Consider the following 19512-nt stretch of genomic DNA (forward strand, 5'->3'; position numbering starts at 1 on the left):
CAGATTGTCGATAATATCTAGGTCCGGGGACAGTGAGGCCCTGGCAAAACATGCAGTTTGCGCCTCTTGAAGTAGTCCGTTGTGGAGCTTGAGTTTAGGATGTATTTCAGATGATTATCCTGTTGTAGCAGCCGTCCTCTTTTCATCTTCAGCATTTTTACAGACGGTGTGATGTTCGCTTCCAGAATTTGCTGGAATTTAATTGAATGCATTCTTCCGTCTCCCAGTGAAATTTGTCCCGTTGCCACTGGCCGCAAAACAACCATGATCGATCCACCCCGTGTTTAACAGTTGGACAGGTGTTCTTTTCAGGAAATTCTGCACTTTTCTTTCCCCAAACATACCTTTGACGGGCACAGGATAGAGGGATGTGAATTCGCAACAGAGATTTGGAGGAATTTATTTGCAGAGAAAAGAGAGTATGTGGAATTCCTTGTTACAGGGGGCCGTGGACGAGAATCTGCTGGGCATATTTCAGAGTGATATATTCCTGACTAGTCAGAGGATGAAGAGATACGGAGCGTAGGCTGAACATTGGGAATAAGGATTGATCAGACATGATCAAATGGAGGGCCGACACGATCAGGCAAATAGATTAATTCTACCAGTCTGTCGTATGATGGTATTTGAAGTTCCTGGGATAGTGGGTATCAGCATCTCAGAGGGTCTAGACTGGGCACGACAAATTCATGTAATACGAAGAACGGGTCATGGTCCAGTCAGAACAGCATCGGATATCAAGTTTTTCGCCCTCCCATTCCTCGGAGAGTAGCTCGCTGTCACTTTCCCTTTAAGACTCAGACTGCCAATTATTGTCGGCCAGTGTTCCTTCATGGAATGTCTGTCGGTGAAGGCCTCGCGCCGAGCACTCAGTGCTCAACCGTACGGGATCCATTTCTTGTACTGTTGTTTGTGATTTTATCTTTGGATTTCATCACTGTGGTTTTGTTTACTTCGAGTCTGAGCCGGAATGCATTCTAGATTCCACCCGGCCCTTGTCTTTTCCACCATCCATATCTCTCGGTACAGAAGAGATTGCAAGGTTAGGAGTATTAGGGGATGTAGTGTCTCATTGAAGACTCGCGAATTTCTCCGGATGTACTGTGGAGAGCGTTCTGACTTGTCGCATCGCCGCCGGGTGTGGAGGCTGCAACGCAGAGGGTCGCCAGAGGCTGCAGAGGGTTCTGGGCTCAGCCAATCCCATCACGAGCCAAAACCTCCCCTCCATCGAGGACATGTTCAAGAAGGAATGCCTCGGGAAGACCGCATCCATCAGCGAGGAACCTCTCCAACCGGTAAGTGCCCTGTGCTCATCGGTACCATGGGGGAGGGGATACAGGAGACTGTAAACTCAACAACTTACAAGCAGTTGCTGCCTCTTCGCCATCAGTTTAAGAACACTCCCTACACGTTTAACGCACCCGCGGTATTCACCTTTGAACTAGTACTTATTATGTTTCGCTATTTACGTTAATCTTGCATCTTCGGCCGTGCTGAGGTCACGGTGAAGTTGTACAAGGTGTCGGTGAGTCCGCACTTGGAATCCGCCGTTCAGTTCTGGTCGTCCTGCTGAAGGAAAGATGCCACTGAGCTGGAAAGAGTGTAGAGGGAGATTTACGAGGATGTTGCGGGTCTCGAAGGATGGGACTTTGTTCCTTGGAGCGTGGGAATGAAACCAGGAGAGACACAGATAGGGCGAATGTACACACTTTTTTCCCCTGGGTTGGGGAGTTGTGAGCCACAGTGCACAGAATTGAGGAGAGAGTGTGTGGAGAGATCGGAGTGAGCAAAGGCAGAGAATGGGGTCCCAGGGGGACAGGAGGTGTGGAAAGGGAATGAGTTGGTGAGAAGGGGAGAAAGAGAAGAGGAGTAGAAAGGGGGACTCAATGGGGGATCGGGGGAGTTCGGGTCCGGGAAGGTAGAAGAGTTGACTAGATGGGGAGAGTAAGAGCAGTGGAGGAGTATGCGGATGCGAGTAGAGGAGGATAATGGGGTAGGAAGGAGGGTCGGAGAGGGTGGGAGTGTAAGAAAAGATGGGGGAGTGAGAGTCGTGTAGATTAAATGGGAAAAGAGTGGTGCGAAGTCACTTGATTGAAGTCGACCAGACAGGCTGTTGACAGAGACCTCAAATATCTTCCCTAAAATCCGGGTAGAAATGTGCCGACTTCTCGCAGATGAATTTGTATTTACTTTTGCAATTGTAGCTCCAGTCCGTGTCGCACTTCCTGCAGCTGGACCGTCTCTCGGACATCAAGTGGGAGGAGAGCGGAGGGACGACGTAGATGGGGACCGTTTAGCGGGTGGAGTGTATCATGGAGACGGGGAGATGATAGAGACATACGGGATGATGGAGATGGTGAAGTGTGCAGGAGAGGATGTGGGTCACGGACGGGATTGCTTGTAGGCGAGGGATGGGTGCCTGAAACGGGAGCGGCGCACTGCCATCTGTGTGACGGTGACTAGGAATAGTGTAGGAGTAGGGTGACGGAGTCGGGGAGTGGTTTTGGAGAGGGAGGGTGTTATGCATACGGGGAGGACTGTATTCGAGTTACAGTGCAGGGCCTGACTCTGTGTTGGTATCGTTGAGTGGTGAGATCCTGCCTTGGTGCAGAGCCTGTCTGTGTCAGTGTCACAATGAGGGTCGTGTCCATGTCAGATGTAGGTTGTGGCAGTGACACCGACAGTCTCTTCGCCAAGGCAGGAACTCAACACTTTCAGAGCCCCACTGAAAAACTCCTCCGTGTCACTGAGGGCTGTGTGTCTCGTGCAACTTATGCAAACGGTACTCTCCTTCCTGCAATCTAGACTCACTAAGATCTCCCGTGTCAGGCTTAGAGGCGTTGACCCTTGACCTGAGCGCAACGGCCCTTCGAGTAATACTTCCTACATTGACACGTACGCAGATCAGAACATGAGTCCCGACAGGCTCGAGTTTTTCGATCATGGCTTTTTCAGAAGTCCTCACAACATCTGTCCCAACAACCACTCACCTATCTGTAATGGCGTTCTTGTTCACATGTCCCGGCAACTCGAATTTATACCACCAGTCTTGCATTTTAATTAAAAAAATTCACCCCTGGAATAATAGTTCCAATCCAGTTCAGGTGTATTTATGGGAGAGGAAATGAAGGACCGAAGCAAGGTGGAGGAGGTGTGGCGCGGCCTCCGGGCAGGAGTCTGTGCTGCCCCCAGGTGTCTGCTGGGCAGAATACTGTTACGTACTCGTGACACATGACAGTGGTACCCTTGTCACGTGACTGGGGTTGAAGCTATACTGGACTTGCGGTAATGGTCTTGTGATGGTGGAGTGATGTCATTTTCCCGCCAGTAGAGATCATGTGACAGGTTTTTTTTTACAGGGTATAAAAGGAAGACCCCACCCTGTGAGTGGGGGGCAGTTCGTGGCGGCATTTGCCATGTTGACTTCATGCCACTGCGTGATTTAATGTGATGACGCAGTTTAGTTGAAGGATGAAGTTTTTATCTAATGCCGAAAGTTTAAAACGTTATTGCCAGCAGTTTCTTTACAATGCTGCTAGTTGAGAATCAGTGGAGAGTGACGATCGGAGTTCGGGAGTTAAAGATCGAGATTTCCGACGGTGAAACGGGTTCGACCTTGTTTAATCCTTATTGGGAACGAATTTGTTGACTGTTCTCGTGTTAATCTCTGCGGGGTAGCAGAAACGATTGCGGGCAGTGTGATCAAGGAAAGGTCAGTGCCTTTACGCCGTTCCGTTTCGTTTCGTTTCGTAAATTCTTCGTGGGAGAAGTTCGACGTCGAGGATCGAAGCAAGACGACGTGAAAGAGCATATAAATAGTCTTAAATGTCTCTCTTTTAAATGGACTGTGAACATTTTTGAACTTCTGGTAATACTACTTTAAAGAACTGTTCTTGCAACATCGCTTTAAGGACTGTGAGCTTCATTGCGTTAAGAACCGTTTCAGCTGCCGCACAGCAGCTGATTTGCGGTTACGTTCGTGTTTGTTTACTTTTGAGGCGATTGTTTTCAGTGTTTAATAAACGTGTTATTTGTTATATAAACCCTTGCCGAACTCATATATTTATTGTTGCCTGAATACGTAACAATACAAACTCAGTTGTGAACAGTTGTAGATTACCGTGGCATTGAAAGTACCCAGGGGAACTCAAGCTGCAGAGATGTGTGTGTGTGTGTGTCTGTGTGTCTGTGTGTCTGTGTGAGTGTGTGTGTGTGTGTGTGTGTGTGTGTGTGTGTGTGTGTGTGTGTGTGTGTGTGCATAAAGCGAGAATGTACTTACTGATTTCCTACATATGCTTGCTATCTTCATATTTTATACATATTATGTGCGCTTATACCCTAACATTTTAGCCACGTTTTGAACTGAATTTTCAGAACCGGCTCGTTATACTGGCGACGATAACGACCGCACACGATCGAGGAATAACCATTTAACCATACAACAATTACAGCACAGAAACAGACCATCTCGGCCTTTCTAGTCCGTGCTGACGCTTACACTCACCTAGTCCCACTGGCCCGCTCTCAGCCCATAGCCCTCCATTCCTTTCTTGTCCTTATACCTATCGAATTTTTCTTTAAATGACAATACCGAAACTGCCTCTACCACTTCTACAGGAAGCTGATTCCACACAGCTACCACTCTCTGAGGAAGGAAATTCCCCCTCGTTTTACCCTTAAAATTTTGCCCCCTAACTCTCAAATCATGTCTTCGGGTTTGAATCTCCCCTACTCTCAAAGGAAATAGCCTATCCACGTCAATGTTATCAATACCCCTCATTACATTAAATAGCTCTATCAAGTCCGCCCTCAACCTTCTACTCTCCAAAGAATAAAGATCTAACTTGTTCAGCCTTTCCCTGTAATTTAGGGGCTGAAGCTCGGGTAACATTCTAGTAAATCTGAACGGTACTCTCTCTATTTTGTTGATAATTTTCCTATAATTCGGCCAGACCAATGCATTATGCAATTTTAACGTTACATCACATTTCCTATACTCAACGCTCTGATTTATAAAGGCCAGCATACCAAAAGCTTTATTCGCCACCCTATCCACATGAGATTCCACCTTCAGGGAACTATGCACCAATAATCCTAGATCACTCTATTCTACTGCAATCCTCAATGCCCTACCATATATGATGCATGTCCTATTTGGATTATTCCTACCAAAATGTAGCACCGCACATTTATCAGCATTAAACTCCATCTGCCATCGCTCAGCCCACTCTTCTAACTGTCCTAAATCTCTCTGCAAAGTTTGAAAACCTACCTCATTATCAACAACGCCAGCTACCTTACGTTGGTACCTTAGGTAGGTACCTACATCGCATACTTGCTAATCCCACTTACCACCCCATCATCCAGATGATTAATGAATATGACAAACAACATTGGACCCATTAGAGATCCCTGAGGCACACCATTAGACACCGGCCTCCAACCTGACAAACCACGACTACTCTCTGGCATCTCCCATCTAGCCACTGTTGAATCCATTTTACTACAAACGTTCTTTAATGTTAATACCTAACGATTAAACCTTCCTGACTAACCCTCTGTGCGGAACCTTGGCAAAGACCTTACTGAATTCCATATAGACAAAATCCACTGCTTTACCCTCGTCAACTGTACTCGTAATCTCTGCAAAAAATTTCAATAAGATTTGTCAAACATGACCTTCCACTCACAAATCCATGCTGACTATTCCAAATCAGACCCTGTTTATCCAGATAATTATATATACCATCTCTAAGAATACTTTCCATTAATTTAGCCACCGCTGACGTAAAACGCACAGGCCTATAATTGCTAGGTTTTCTCTTAGCAAAAACACAGGCTGTCTGTTTCCTCAACGCTACCCGTTCCTTCACATATCGTTGTATCATCCTCAAATTTTGCCACAAGTCCATGAATCCCATGGTCCAAGTCAATGACAACCATCATAGAAATCTGCGGTCCCAACAGCGAGCCCTGTGGAGCTCCACTGGTAACCGACTGCTAGCCAGAATCATATCCCTTTAGTCCCACTCTCTCTTTTCTGCCGATCAGTCAATGCTATGGGGAGAGCGCAGTTTAGTGGGGTATGTCAGGAGACAGACACGAAGCCTTGGGGAGAGAGAAAAGCAACAGGATTAATCTGGGCCCTGCACAGGGGTGAGAGAAGGGTGTGGAATATTGGGATACATTTAGGAACAGTCATAGATCTGTTGGGAGACGATGGGACAATGGGATTGTCTCCACATACCATCCATGTACCTGTTCAAGTTTTTTTTAAATGTTAATTGTGTGCCCGCATTTACCACTTCATCTGGCAGCCCACTCCACACTCCCACGGCTCTCTGGGAGAAGATACCCCCACCCCAATGAAAGAGCGAGGGGAGACAGCATTGGATAAATGGATATACAGGTGGATAGGGACGAGAGGCGGGCATGAAACGCAGATGGGCGACAAACCAAGGGACAGTGGTAGATAGAACTGGTATAGTTCGGGAGGGGATGACAGTGAGAGGAAAGGGTGAAGATCAAGGGTCAAAGGGAGACAATGGGGAACGATTTTGAGAGAGTGACAGGGGGATAAAGGGAGAGAGGATAGAGAGAGGAGATGGAGTGAGAGAAGGGGAGGGAAGGGAAACAAGGGAGAGGAAGGAAGAGTGTGAGGTTAGAAAAGTGAGAGAGAGGTTTAAGTTTTATTCTGTGCCCCCTCCTCACTGTCGCTCCCACTGTCCTCCCTCCTTACAACCCCGACAAATACGTCACAGAGAGGAGAGTACCAGTGGAAGGCCAGAGACACAGATCATATCACGAGAGTAGAACAGGGTAAACCAGTGACAGAATGCTGAAAGTGCAGTTCATGCAGTCCATAAGGGGCAAGGGCGACGGCGAGTTAAACTTTGAGGTCAAGAATGCATCTTATGGGAATAGTGGACTATTCAAATGTCTGATAACAGCGGGGTAGAATGTGCTTTCGCATCTTCCACCGATAGGAGGTGATGGGGTGTAAGAAAATTATCCTGGCTGGCTGTCTGCTTTAGCGGAAAGTGCAGAGCGAGTCCGTGGAGGTGAAGCTGATACCCCGGATATGCTGAGATTTGTTCACGACTCTCTGCACTTCCCTCAGGTCACAGTGGGAGTAGTTTCCCTCAAAGCCGAGCTGGATCTGGGACGTCACGTGATGACGTATGGACGAGACATGGGAATCCAGCTCTCCCGTTATGAATCAGTAAATTAATGTTTAAGTGAAGAAAAGTTAGTAAATACTTTTTAAAAATTACTTATAATCTTCTCCGGATTGTTTCAAACTATGTCTCAAAAACAGAAGACGAAGAAAGCTACTGCCTTGAAGACAACGATTCTGCCTTGGAACAGAATCAAGGCCCGCCGCTACAAAAGAACAGCGTGCTCAAGTACATTTTACCTCCGGCGATACAGAACAGGAAACTGCGGCAATATCAACCATTTCTAAAGTAAAAGACCAACAAGAATTGCGCAAACGTGAAAGAAAGAGCATGCGCAAACACGAGCAACTGAACTGCAAATCCCAGATACAATTGAAACCGGAAGTGAACGTAAATCTGCGGTAGATTCAGATTCTCTGGATAGATCAGACGGAGATGGAGGTAAATGTTTTTATGGAAATATACAAAAATCCTTGATGCAAATAATGCGTAAATTAGAAAAAATAAACATATTAAAAGCAATAAAATTATATGAAATATATGAAGATTATGTTTGACAACATTTTAAAAAGACAGGACAAAATGGATAAGAGAACTACAGACTTGGAAGTGACAACGGAAGACATTGTTGAAAGAATGAACAAAATGGAAGATAATATTTCTCCCTGGACATCAGAAAGAAAAAAAGTGGATATGCTTGGAAAATATAGCAGACGAAACAATATTAAGATTGTTGGACTTAAAGAAGATGTAGAAGAAGAAGATCCAATATTTTTTTTCAAAAATGGATTACGGAAACTTGGAAATGGAAGAAGGATCCCAGTTAATTGAAATTGAAAGGACTCATCTAGCCTGAAGATCAAAACTTCAAGTTGATCAAAATCCGCGATCAATTTTGAGAAAATGCTTAACATATCAAGATAAAAGAAAAGATCCTGAAGGTGGCTGTCCAATGTGCCAAAAAAAAAGAGCCATTGATGATAAAAGGGAAAGCAGATCTTTTCTATCCTGATAGAAGTTATAGGCTTTTGAAGAGAAAGAAGTAATTTAACCCAGCGAAAAATGTTTCATGGGAAAAGGGTTATAAATTCATAATGCGTCATTCGGCAACACCGATAATTTTTTGGAGGATGGAAAAAGAAGATTGTTTTAACCGATTATCGACATGCGGATGAGTTTGCACAAAATCTCCCAAATATTCACTAACTACACTCAAAGGTTTCAAAGCGAACGGATTAAAGATGAAGACAGGGAAAGTGAATGGAATTGATGGATATTTCAGGACAGAAGAATATTTAAATTTATTTAAATTATATGATACATCTGAGAAAGTTAAAACATTTGAGAACTATTAATTGAGAGTAGTGATATTATTTTCTTACTTCTCAGATGTATATACATTTCTATGTTGCGCGAGAGCTGGGGGAGCTTCGGATCGATTGCTACGGGATTCACGTGGTAATCATGGCGATTGTCATGACCCGTACAACAAAGGGGGGTAATGATATGTTTTTTTCTCCCCACAACATTAGTAGGGAGGTATATTTTTTATAATCTATATTTCTATCTTTCTTTGCCTGGATAATCGGTGGGGACACTCATAGAAACATGGAGAATTTTAAAAAGACTCCCCAAGTAACCATGGAATTTGAAAGATTAGGTATTATTATAGATTGAAGCAACCCAATTAAAAAGAATGACTATTTTACTGAATTTTTAAAGTTTTAATATTAATGGGCTTAATGGACCAATGAAAAGAAAAATAATTTTAACATATATTAAGAAAATGAATATTAGATATAGCTTTTTTACAAGAAACACACTTAACAGAGATAGAACATCAGAAATTAAAAAGAGATTGGGTTGGAAATGTTATTGCGGCTTCATTTAACTCAAAGGCGAGAGGAGTTGCAATTTTCGTTAATGAAACTTTACCAATTAAAATACAAAAATTATTAATTGATCCGACGGGCAGATATGTAATTATACATTGTCAATTTTTTTTCTGAACTCTTGAATATTTATGCACCAAATGAAAATGATGTAAAATTTATACAGGAGGTCTTTTTGAAATTAGCTGACGCACATGACCAAATATTATTAGGTGGAGATTTTAACTTTTGTCTAGATGCAGTTTTAGATAGATCAACAAAGTTTGTTATAAAAACAAAAGTAGCAAAATTAACTTTATCCTTGCTGAAAGATTTAAATTTGATTGATATATGGAGAAGAATTAACCAAAAAGAATGAGATTATTCATTTTTTTCAAATAGACATAAAACTCATTCAAGGATAGATTTTTTTTTCCTATTAACAACGAATATTCAAGACAGAGTGAAAAATATGCAATATAAAGCGAGAATATTGTCAGTTCATTCTCCTTTGATAATGACAATGATAATGATAGATAAAGAGGATTCGATTTATAGATGGCGATTTAATTGTATATTATTAAAACTTTAACATTTTTGTGATTTTATGAAAAAGCAGACTCAGATCTTTTAGATACAAATTCACATTCAGTTGATTATAAATTCATATTGTGGGAAGCAATGAAGGCATATTTAAGAGGACAGATAATAAGTTACACTTCTCAAGTTAAGAAGGAGTATTTGATAGAAATAGATCAATTGGAAAAAGAGATTACAAAATCAGAAAAAGAATCCCAAAGATATATGACAGAAGAAAAACGAAGACAACTTGTTAACAAGAAGTTACATTATAATACACTCCAGATATATCGAATAAAAAAACAATTATGAGATCTGAACAGAGACATTATGAACTAGGTCAAAGATCACATAAGGTTCTTGCTTGGCAGTTAAAAACTGACCAGACTTCTAAAACGATAAATGCAATTTGAACAACAATAAACAAAATTACTTACAAACCGTTAGTAATTAATGAAACTTTCAGGAATTTATATACCGAACTGTATCAATCAGAATCACAAAATGATAATGTCTAGATCGAAAGATTTTTATCACAAATATCTCTTCCAAAATTGTCCTCGGAAGAACAGCAGGGATTAGATATGCGTTTCACATTACAAGAGGTCGAAGAAGCTCTGGGATCACTTCAAAGTAATAAATCCCCAGGAGAAGATTGTTTTCCGCCCGAACTTTAAAAAAAAAAGTTTAAAGTTTTATTAATTCCTCCATTTATGGAGTTAATATATCAAGTGGAAAGATCACATTAACCTCCAGAATCTTCTTCGACAGCTATCTTAATAGTATTGCCACAAAAAGATAATCTTTTAAAGTCGACATCTTATAGACCTAGTTCTTTGTTAAACACTGACTATAAAATAATAGCAGAAAATTTATCCAGAAGGTTATCGAAATACTGACCAAATTTAATACACATGGATCAAACAGGATTTATCAAAAACAGACATTCGGCAGATAATGTAACACGTTTACTTAGTATAATTCATTTGGCACAAAAGAGAGAGGAAATGTTTGTGCAGTTGCGTTAGATGCAGGAAAAACATTTGATAGATTGGAATGGGATTGTTTTTTTATTTAAGGTATGGGAAAATATGGATTAGGAGTATCCTTTATGAAATGGTCTAAAAGCTTAAATAATAATCCCAAAGCTAAAGTAGTGACAAATGTTCAAATTTCAACACCATTTCAGTTAACAAGGTCAACTAGGCAAGATTGTCCATTATCACCTGCTTTCTTTGTGTTGGAGATAGAACCATTAGCTGAATTAATTAAAATGGACCCAGATATGAAGTGTTTCAGAGTTATCCATAAGGAATACAAGATTAACTTATTTGCTGACGATGTTCTGCTTTATGTTACAAACCCATTCACCTCGCTGCGTAAATTATCTTCTAGATTGGAAGAATATCGGAAAATATCTGGCTGCAAAATAAATTAGGATAAATGTGAAATGTTACCTCTTACTAAAGGAGATTATAGTCAATGTCGATTAATAACTCGATTTAGATGGCCGATAAATGGTATTTAGGTATAAGTGGTATAACATATTTAGGTATAAGGGTTGATAATGAAATAAGGAACATATGAATTAAATAATTTAGCATTATGGAAAAAAATTCAAGAAAATCTTGATAAATGGATGATATTAACAATAACATTAGCAGGTAGAGTAAATGCCGTAAAAATGAATATATTTCCTGGATTACAAGACTTATTCCAAACACTACCAATTCAACTACCCCACAAGTTTTTTCAAGAGTTAGATAAATATGTGAGGAAGTTCATTTGGAAAGGTAAGTCGTCAAGAATATCGTTGGAAAAATTGACATCGAAATTTATCTAGGAGGGTTACAACTTCCAAGAATCATTATAAAGCAAATCAACTTAGATATATTGCATCTATTTTTGAAAAAGATAAGCCAGTATGGATTAGAATAGAACTAGATAAAATAGGAGAAAATACACCCGAAGATTATATATATAAATGGGAATCTAAGTGAATACGAGAAAAGAAAGAATCCCCTATATGAAAACATTTGATTGATCTATGGAATAAAATAAATGTGATGATGAGTAAAGGAAATCTTTATCAGTAAAGAGACCTTTAACTCAAAATAAACATTCCATTTACAATGGATACTCAACTTTTATACAACTGGTTTCGGATAGAGATTAGATATATAGGAGATTGATTTGAAGGAGGTATATTAATGTCATTTGATCAATTATAGAATAAATGCAAAATATCAACCGGGGGAGGAAGTGCTGGAGGAGACAGAGATTGTGGGTATGAGAGGAGGGTGGCCTGGTGGGATGAGAGTGGCTGGGGGGGAAGTAGTGAGAGTCCGGAGAAACAGAGGGAGGGAGAGTGAGGGGAAAGTTGGGGTTTGGCGGAGAGAGAATCGCGAGTGACGGGGCAGAAAGGGGTATCACTGAAAGAAGGGGAGGGGCAAGAAGTGGAAGACAATGTAGAAAGAGGGGTAGAAATGGAAATGGTTGATTTTTGGAGGGAATCAATTTGGCTTCACTCTCGAGCTCTCTCCTTTGGTCTTCTATTCACTCTCTCGGGCGGATAAATTGCATTTACTGTCCGAGAGGTTTAGAACCAGCAGCTCATCACCCACCGCAACATCCTGTTTATTCAGGCATTCTGTGCATACATTTAGATATTGAAGTTTACAGGAAACCAACACACGCTGAGCGGTGTTTGAGTTTTAACTCTTTTCAGCCATTGGAACTGAAGCCGGGGGTTTTCAGTATTTCAGAGAAGTATTTAAAGCATGCGCCTACACTGACTTGGCCGGCATACAGGCAGCAAAAAATAAAAATAGCAGTGACGTCATCCCCGCAGACGGAGTTCTGGAGCTCTCTCAAAAACCTCCATCGCCTTCTGCCTATCATTTTCTCTCTCTGCGTCCCTAACTTTCCCCTCACCTTCTCCCTATTTCTAACCCATGAATGCGTATGCGATCTTGATGTCAAGGACCCATTAAGAGGATAAGGGCAGATCGGAGGTGTCAGTGTTGCAGTTGTACAAAGGAGACTATGGATCCCTGAGGGAGTAGCTGGCCAAAGTTAAAAAGACAGTGAAACAGCAATGGCTCGTATTCTTGGGAATAATGCACAAGGTACAAAATCAGTTCATCCCCCGGAGAAGGAAGTGAGGAAAGGGGCTACAGTGGTTGACAATGGAAGTCAGAGATTGCATAACATTAAAAAAATGGAAGTATGACAGAGCTCACGTGAGTGGGAGGACAGATGATTGGGAAGATTTTAAGGAACAACAGAACTTGTCTAAAAAGGCAATACGGGGAGAAAATATGAGCTACGAACGCAAGCTAGCCAGGAATATAAAGCAAGATAGCAAAAGCTTTTTTAGGTATGTGAAGAGAAAGAAGATAGTTAAGAACAATGTTGGGCCCTTGAAGAATGATTTGGGTGAAATTGTTATGGGAAACAGAGAAATGGCAGAAGAATTTAATAAGAACTTTAGACCTGTCTTCACTAGGGAGAACACAAGCAATTTTCCAGATGTATGGATGGGCCAAGGGCATAGGGTAAAAGAGGAAATGAAACAGATTGACATTAGGAAGGACACGGTGATGAGTCGACTGATGGGACTGAAGGCCAACCCTAACCCCAGGTTCATATGGTCTGCATCTTAGGGTACCAAAGCAGTTGGCTCTGGAAATTGCGGATGCATTGTTAATCATTTTCGAATGTTCCTCAGATTCAGGATCAGTTCCTGAGAATTGGAGAATAGCTAATGCTATCACACTTTTTTAAGAAAGGAGGAAGGGAGCAAAGAGAGAACTATCGTCTTGTCAGCCTAACATCAGTAGTGGGGAAGATGCTAGAGTCCATTATTAAAGATAAAATCGTGTCATATCTAGATAGCAGTGATAGGATTGGGCCGAGGCAGCATGGAATACCAAGGGGGAATCATCCTTGACTAATCTATTGGAGTTTTTCGAGGATGCAACCAGGAAGTTAGACAAGAGAGATCCAGTAGATGTAATGTACCTCGATTTTCAGAAGGCATTTGATTAGGTCCCACATATGTGAGTGTTGGGTAATATCATAGCATGAGGTGGAAGTTATTGACATGGATAGAAAACTGGTTGGCAGATAGAAATCGAAGGGTAACGGTGAAGGGCTGTGTCTCGCAATGGCAGGTAGTGACTAGTGGGGTGCCACAGGGCTCTGTATTGGGACCACAGCTGTTTACGATTTACATCAACTATTTACATGAAGGCATTGAGAATAACATTAACAAGTTTGCTGCTGATTCTAAGTTGGGTGGCAGTGTGACATGTGATGAGGTCGTTAGGAGAATGCAGGGTGACTTGGATTGGCTGCGTGAGTGGGCAGATACTTGGCAGATGACGTTTAATGTGAATAAGTGACAGGTTATCCCCTTTGGGAGTAAGAACAGGAAGGCAAATTATTATCTGAACGGTGTCGAGTTAGGTAAGGGAGAAATACAAAGCGATCTAGGAGTCCTTGTTCATCAGTCACTGAAGATGAATGAGCAGTTGCAGCAGGCAATGCAGAGGCTAATGGAATGTTGGCCTTTATTACAAAGGGAATTGAGTACAACGGCAAGGAAATCTTTTTGTATTTGTACGGAGCCCTGGTGAGACCACAACTGGAGAGATTTGTACAGATTTTTTCCCCAGGGTTATGGAAGGACATCTTGGCTGCAGAGGAAGTGCAGCGTAGATTCACAAGGTTAATTCCTGGAATGTCCGGACTGTCTTACGCAGAGAGATTAGAGAGACTGGGCTTGTAAGCGCTGGAATTAAGAAGATTGAGAGGGGATCTGATTGCAACTTATAAAATTATTAAGGGATTGGACAAGATAGAGGTAGTAAATATGTTCCAGACGCTGGGAGAGTCAGTACCAGAGGGGATGTTTTGAGAATAAGGGGTAGGTCATTTCGGGCAGAGTTAAGGAAAAACCTCTTCTCCCAGAGAGTTGTAAGGGTGTGGAATGCACTGCCTCAGAAGGCAGTGTAGGCCAGTTCTCTGGATGCTTTAATGAAGCTCGATAGGTATCTCAATGGATAGCGGAATCGAGGGACATGGGGACAAGGCAGGAGCCGGGCATTGATAGTAGATGATCAGCTATGATCTCAGAATGGCGGTGCAGGCTCGAAGGGCCGAAAGGTCTACTTCTGCACCTATTGTTTATTGCCTATTGTCTCTTGAATGCCTCTAACCTGCTTCAATTTCGCTCCTCTCTCATGCTCTCTCCTTTTTCCTCTACTCCCCCTCTTTCCTCAGCCTTTCTATCTCACTGCCCTCCTTACGACACCTTCTCTTTCTGTCTCCCCACCCTCTCTACCCACCTTCTCCCTTCCCATTCTCTCCCGCTCATAGTGAAAGTTCAATGTTCACTGGACTGAAATGTGACTGAGCCGTCTCTGCCGTTTCCGTGAATGGCGCCACTCACTGGACAGTGGGGATTAGTTATTTCCACCGCAGTATGGAAGATGGGAGGTGAAACTAAACGGGGGCTTTGGAGATGGGAGTGAGGGTAGTGGATAAAGTGGTGGCGGTGCGGAAGGAGATGTGTAGTGTTTGTGTCTGGATGAGAGAGATGAGAGAGAGAGAAGAGAGGGAGAGAAATGGAGAGAGAGAGAGAGAGAGAGAGAGAGAGAGAGAGAGAGAGAGAGAGAGAGAGAGAGAGAGAGAGAGAGAGAGAGAGAGAGAGAGAGAGAGAGAGAGAGAGAGAGAGAGAGAGAGAGAGAGAGAGAGAGAGAGAGAGAGAGAGAGAGTCTAGCCAAATGAGTATTCGCTGGGATTGTGTTTTGAAAACAACAGAACTATTTGATGGGAGAGTGCACGAGGAGCTTCAGTCTGTCTGTCATCCGCCGAGTCTGTTTGATCAGACGGTTCGGTGGGATGTTTACTTTCCACCTGTCGCCTGGAATGTGTGATGGGCGGGTGTGAAAGGATGGGGCAAAGCAATATTGTTCTAACTCTGTTTCAAAGCTTCTTGAAATAAATTCAAAAGAGCAAGAGTAATGTGTCATATATCCACACCAGAGTGAAGCACCCTCCACTCCATCCGGTTTCAGATATCGGGGGTCAGACACCCAGATACGCTCGGTCCACACTGTCCTACCACATTCTCTCGGGCTCATTCACAGATTGAATCTCCCTCCACACCATCCCATCACACACTCCCACAGTCAGGCACAGAATGAATCTCCCTCCACTCCGTCACATTACACACTTGCAGCGTCAGACCTGGAGTGAAGCTCTCCTGCGCACGATCCCACCACCATCCCCGGGATGGGAAACATAGTGAAGCTCCGTCCACTGAGTTCCAGCGCGCAGTCCAGGAGTCAGACACAGAGTTAATCCGATGCTTCACGGTACTATAACTCCCTGCCTCGCACCAGTCAGCAGTTCCTGTAGAGTATCACCGGTAATAAGTGTGTGTGCGACCAGAGGCGGAACAGTGTATGGACGGGAAGCTGAGGAAGGGCTGTGAAGGGGTGTTGAGTTTGCAGTCACTGGGAGAAAGGGGTGAGAAACCAAACAACCGGCCGGTACATAAAGAGTCTAAGAGAAACTGAGAACAGAGAGATCGATATCCAGTTTAAAGTGCAGAATTAACACCAAAGCTGTGGAGGGACCTTGACCATGTAACTGACCCCGAGTGTATGATGGGATCATGTGGAGGGAGATTCTTCCTGTGTCTGATCCCGGGATTGAGTGATTAGACGGTGTGGAGCGAGATTCACCATATGTCTGACACAGGGAGTGTGTAATGGGACAATGTGGAGGGAGGTACATAGAAACATAGAACACTACAGCACTGTAAAGGACCTTCACCCCTCCATGTTATGCCGACCCATCTAATCCTTAAAAAAGTACGAAAACTTTAATGAGGTGACCAGCATTGAACACACTACTCTAAGTGCGATCTCACCGGTGTTTTGTAGAGTTGTAACATGAGCTCTTTACTCTAGAACTCAATCCCCCTATGAATGAAGCCTGGCATCCCATAGGAAGGATGTGGAAGCTATGGAGAGGGTGTCCAGTAGATTTACCAGGATGTTGCCTGGATTGGAGAACAAGTCATATGAAGCAAGTTTAGCAGAGTTGGGACTTTTCTATTTGGAGCGTAGAAGAATACGTGGGGACTTGATAGAGGTCTACAAGATTATGAGAGGCATAGATAGGGTGAATAGTCAGAACCTGTTTCCCAAGGAACCAACAGAAAACACAACACGGCATATGTACAAAATTAATGAGGGAAGCTTAGGGGAGGCATCAGGGGTAAGTTTTTTACAGAGAGAGTGGTGAGTGCCTGGAATCACTTGCCAGGGATTTTGGTGGGGTCTAAAACATTATGGGTAGTTAAGAACTTCTTGGACAGGCACATGGATAAAAAAAAAAAATTGAGGGTAATGGTGTAGGGTTGGTTTAGCACTTCTTAACTACCCTTTCAACCTGTGCGGCGACCTTGAGGGATGTACGGATTTGAACCCGAAAGAACCTTTGTTCATCCACATTCTTAATTAACTGACCATTAATCCTGTACTCAGTCTTCTGGTTTGTCCTTCCAAAGTGCATCACCACACCCTTGTCCGGATTGAACTCCATCTGCTATTTTTCTGCACAAGTCTGGGGATGTCTATATCCTCTTGTAACTTTCGACAACCTGCAGCTCCATCCACAACTCCTCCAACCTTCATGTCATCCGCAAACTTACTCACTCATTCTTCCACCTCGACATCCAGGTCATTTATAAAAATCACAGATAGCTGGGGTCCCAGCTCAGATCCCTGCGGCCCTCCACTAGTCACCGACCTCCAGGCAGAATACTTTCCTTCCACAACTACCCTCTGCTTTCTTCCTTTAAGCCATTTTTTAAACATCCCAACAGCCAAGTTTCCAATTATCCAATGTCTCATGTCTTTCTAGATGGGTTTCTCGTGTGGGATCTTGTCAAGGGACATCTTGTGTTTGACAGAGGGATTGTGTGATGGGACGTCTTGCAGGGAGTTTCCCTCTGAGACTGACCCTGGGAGTGCATGATGGGACGTTGTGGAGGGAGCTTGTCAGTGTGACTAACTCCGGGAGTGTTTGATAGGGCATCCCGTCCCGTCACATACACACCCCGTATCAGACACAGAAAAACAGTTGCTTCCTCACAGTCCGATCTCAAACTACCGAGGTTAGAATCAGAGTGTAGCTCCCTTCAGACTATCCCATCACACAACCCCCGTGTGGATCTCGGAGTGAAGCTCTCTGCGCACAGTCCCATCACACTCTCCCATGATCAGACTCAGAGTGATGTTCCCTCCACATCATCCCCTCACACAGTCCCGGGGCCAGACACAGAGAGAATCTGCCGCCTCACAGTCCCATCACACTCTCCCATGATCAGACTCAGAGTGATGCTCCCCACACATCATCCCCTCACTCAGTCCCGGGGTCAGACACAGAGTGAATCTGCCGCCTCACAGTCCGCTAACACAGCAACGGAATCAGAAAGAGAGCGAATCTCCCTCTTCACTTCCTCTCTCCCCTCTCACCTATCACCAGCACTTCATCGTTCCTGTAGACTCCAACAGCGTGTCTGTCTCAGAGATAATAAGTGTGTGTGAGACCAGAGGTAGAACCGTGGAAGGAGGGGGAGGAGAGAGAGGGCTTTGGAGGGGTATTCAGTTTGCAGTCACTGGGAGGACGAGGGAATAAAACACACGACGGGCCTTTGCTCGCAGAGACGTAGAGAAGCTGACAACCGAGAGATCGATATCCGGTGCAAATGAGAAGAAATAATACCAGCCCTGAGCAAGGAGATTCACCATGTGTCTGAACAAGGGAGTGTGTAATGAGACACAGTGGAGGGAACTTCACCATGTGTTTCACCCCGGGAGTATGTGATGAGGCAGTAAGGAGAGAGGTCCAATGCTTGTCTGGCCCCGGAGTGTGTAATGGGACGCTTTAGAGGGAGCTGCACTCTTTGTCTCAGCGTGGGGCTGCGAAATGGGACGGAGTAGAGGGAGCTTCACTCTTTGTCTGACCAGGGGAGTGTGTAATGTGAAGGTGTGGAGGGAGATTCACTTCTGTGTCTGACACGGGGAGTGTATGATGGGACGGTCTGGAGAGAGATTCACTCTCTGTCTGACACCGGCAGTGTATGATGGGACGTTGTGGAGGGAGATTCATTCTGCGTCTGATCCCGGGAGGGTGTCATGGACGGTGTGGAGGAAGATTGACTCAGTATCTGATCCTGTTTTGTGTGTGAAATGACGGTGAGGAGAGTGTGCTGACACCGGTGCAGTGTGTTGGGACGGGCTGGAGGGAGATTCACTCTGTGTCTGACCCCGGGAGTGTGTGATGGGACGTTGAGAAGGGAGATTCATTCTGTGTCTGATCCCGGGAGGGTGTCATGGACGGTGTGGAGGAAGATTGACTCAGTATCTGACCCTGTTTTGTGTGTGAAATGACGGTGAGGAGAGTGTGCTGACACCTGTGCAGTGTGATGGGACGGGGTGGAGGGAGATTCACTCTGTGTCTGACCCCGAGAGTGTGTGACGGGATGGAGTGGACGGAGATTGACTTTGTGTCAGATCCCGGGAGTTTGTGCTGGAACTGTGTGGAGGGAGATTTACACGGTGTCTCACGCCGGGAGTGTGTGATGTGATGGTGTGGAGGGAGATTGACTCTGTATCTGACCCCGGGAGTGTGTGATGGGACGGTATGGGGAGAAATACACTCTGTGTCTGACCCCGGGACTGTGTGAAGGGACAGTGTGGAGGGAGATTCATTCTGTGTCTCACCCCGGGAGTGCATGATGGGGCGGCCTGCAGGGACCTACTCTGTCTGTCTGACTCCCAAATTATGAGATGAGATGGACT

Source organism: Hypanus sabinus, unplaced genomic scaffold, assembly GCF_030144855.1.
Source record: "Hypanus sabinus isolate sHypSab1 unplaced genomic scaffold, sHypSab1.hap1 scaffold_918, whole genome shotgun sequence".
Classification (NCBI taxonomy): Eukaryota; Metazoa; Chordata; class Chondrichthyes; order Myliobatiformes; family Dasyatidae; genus Hypanus; species Hypanus sabinus.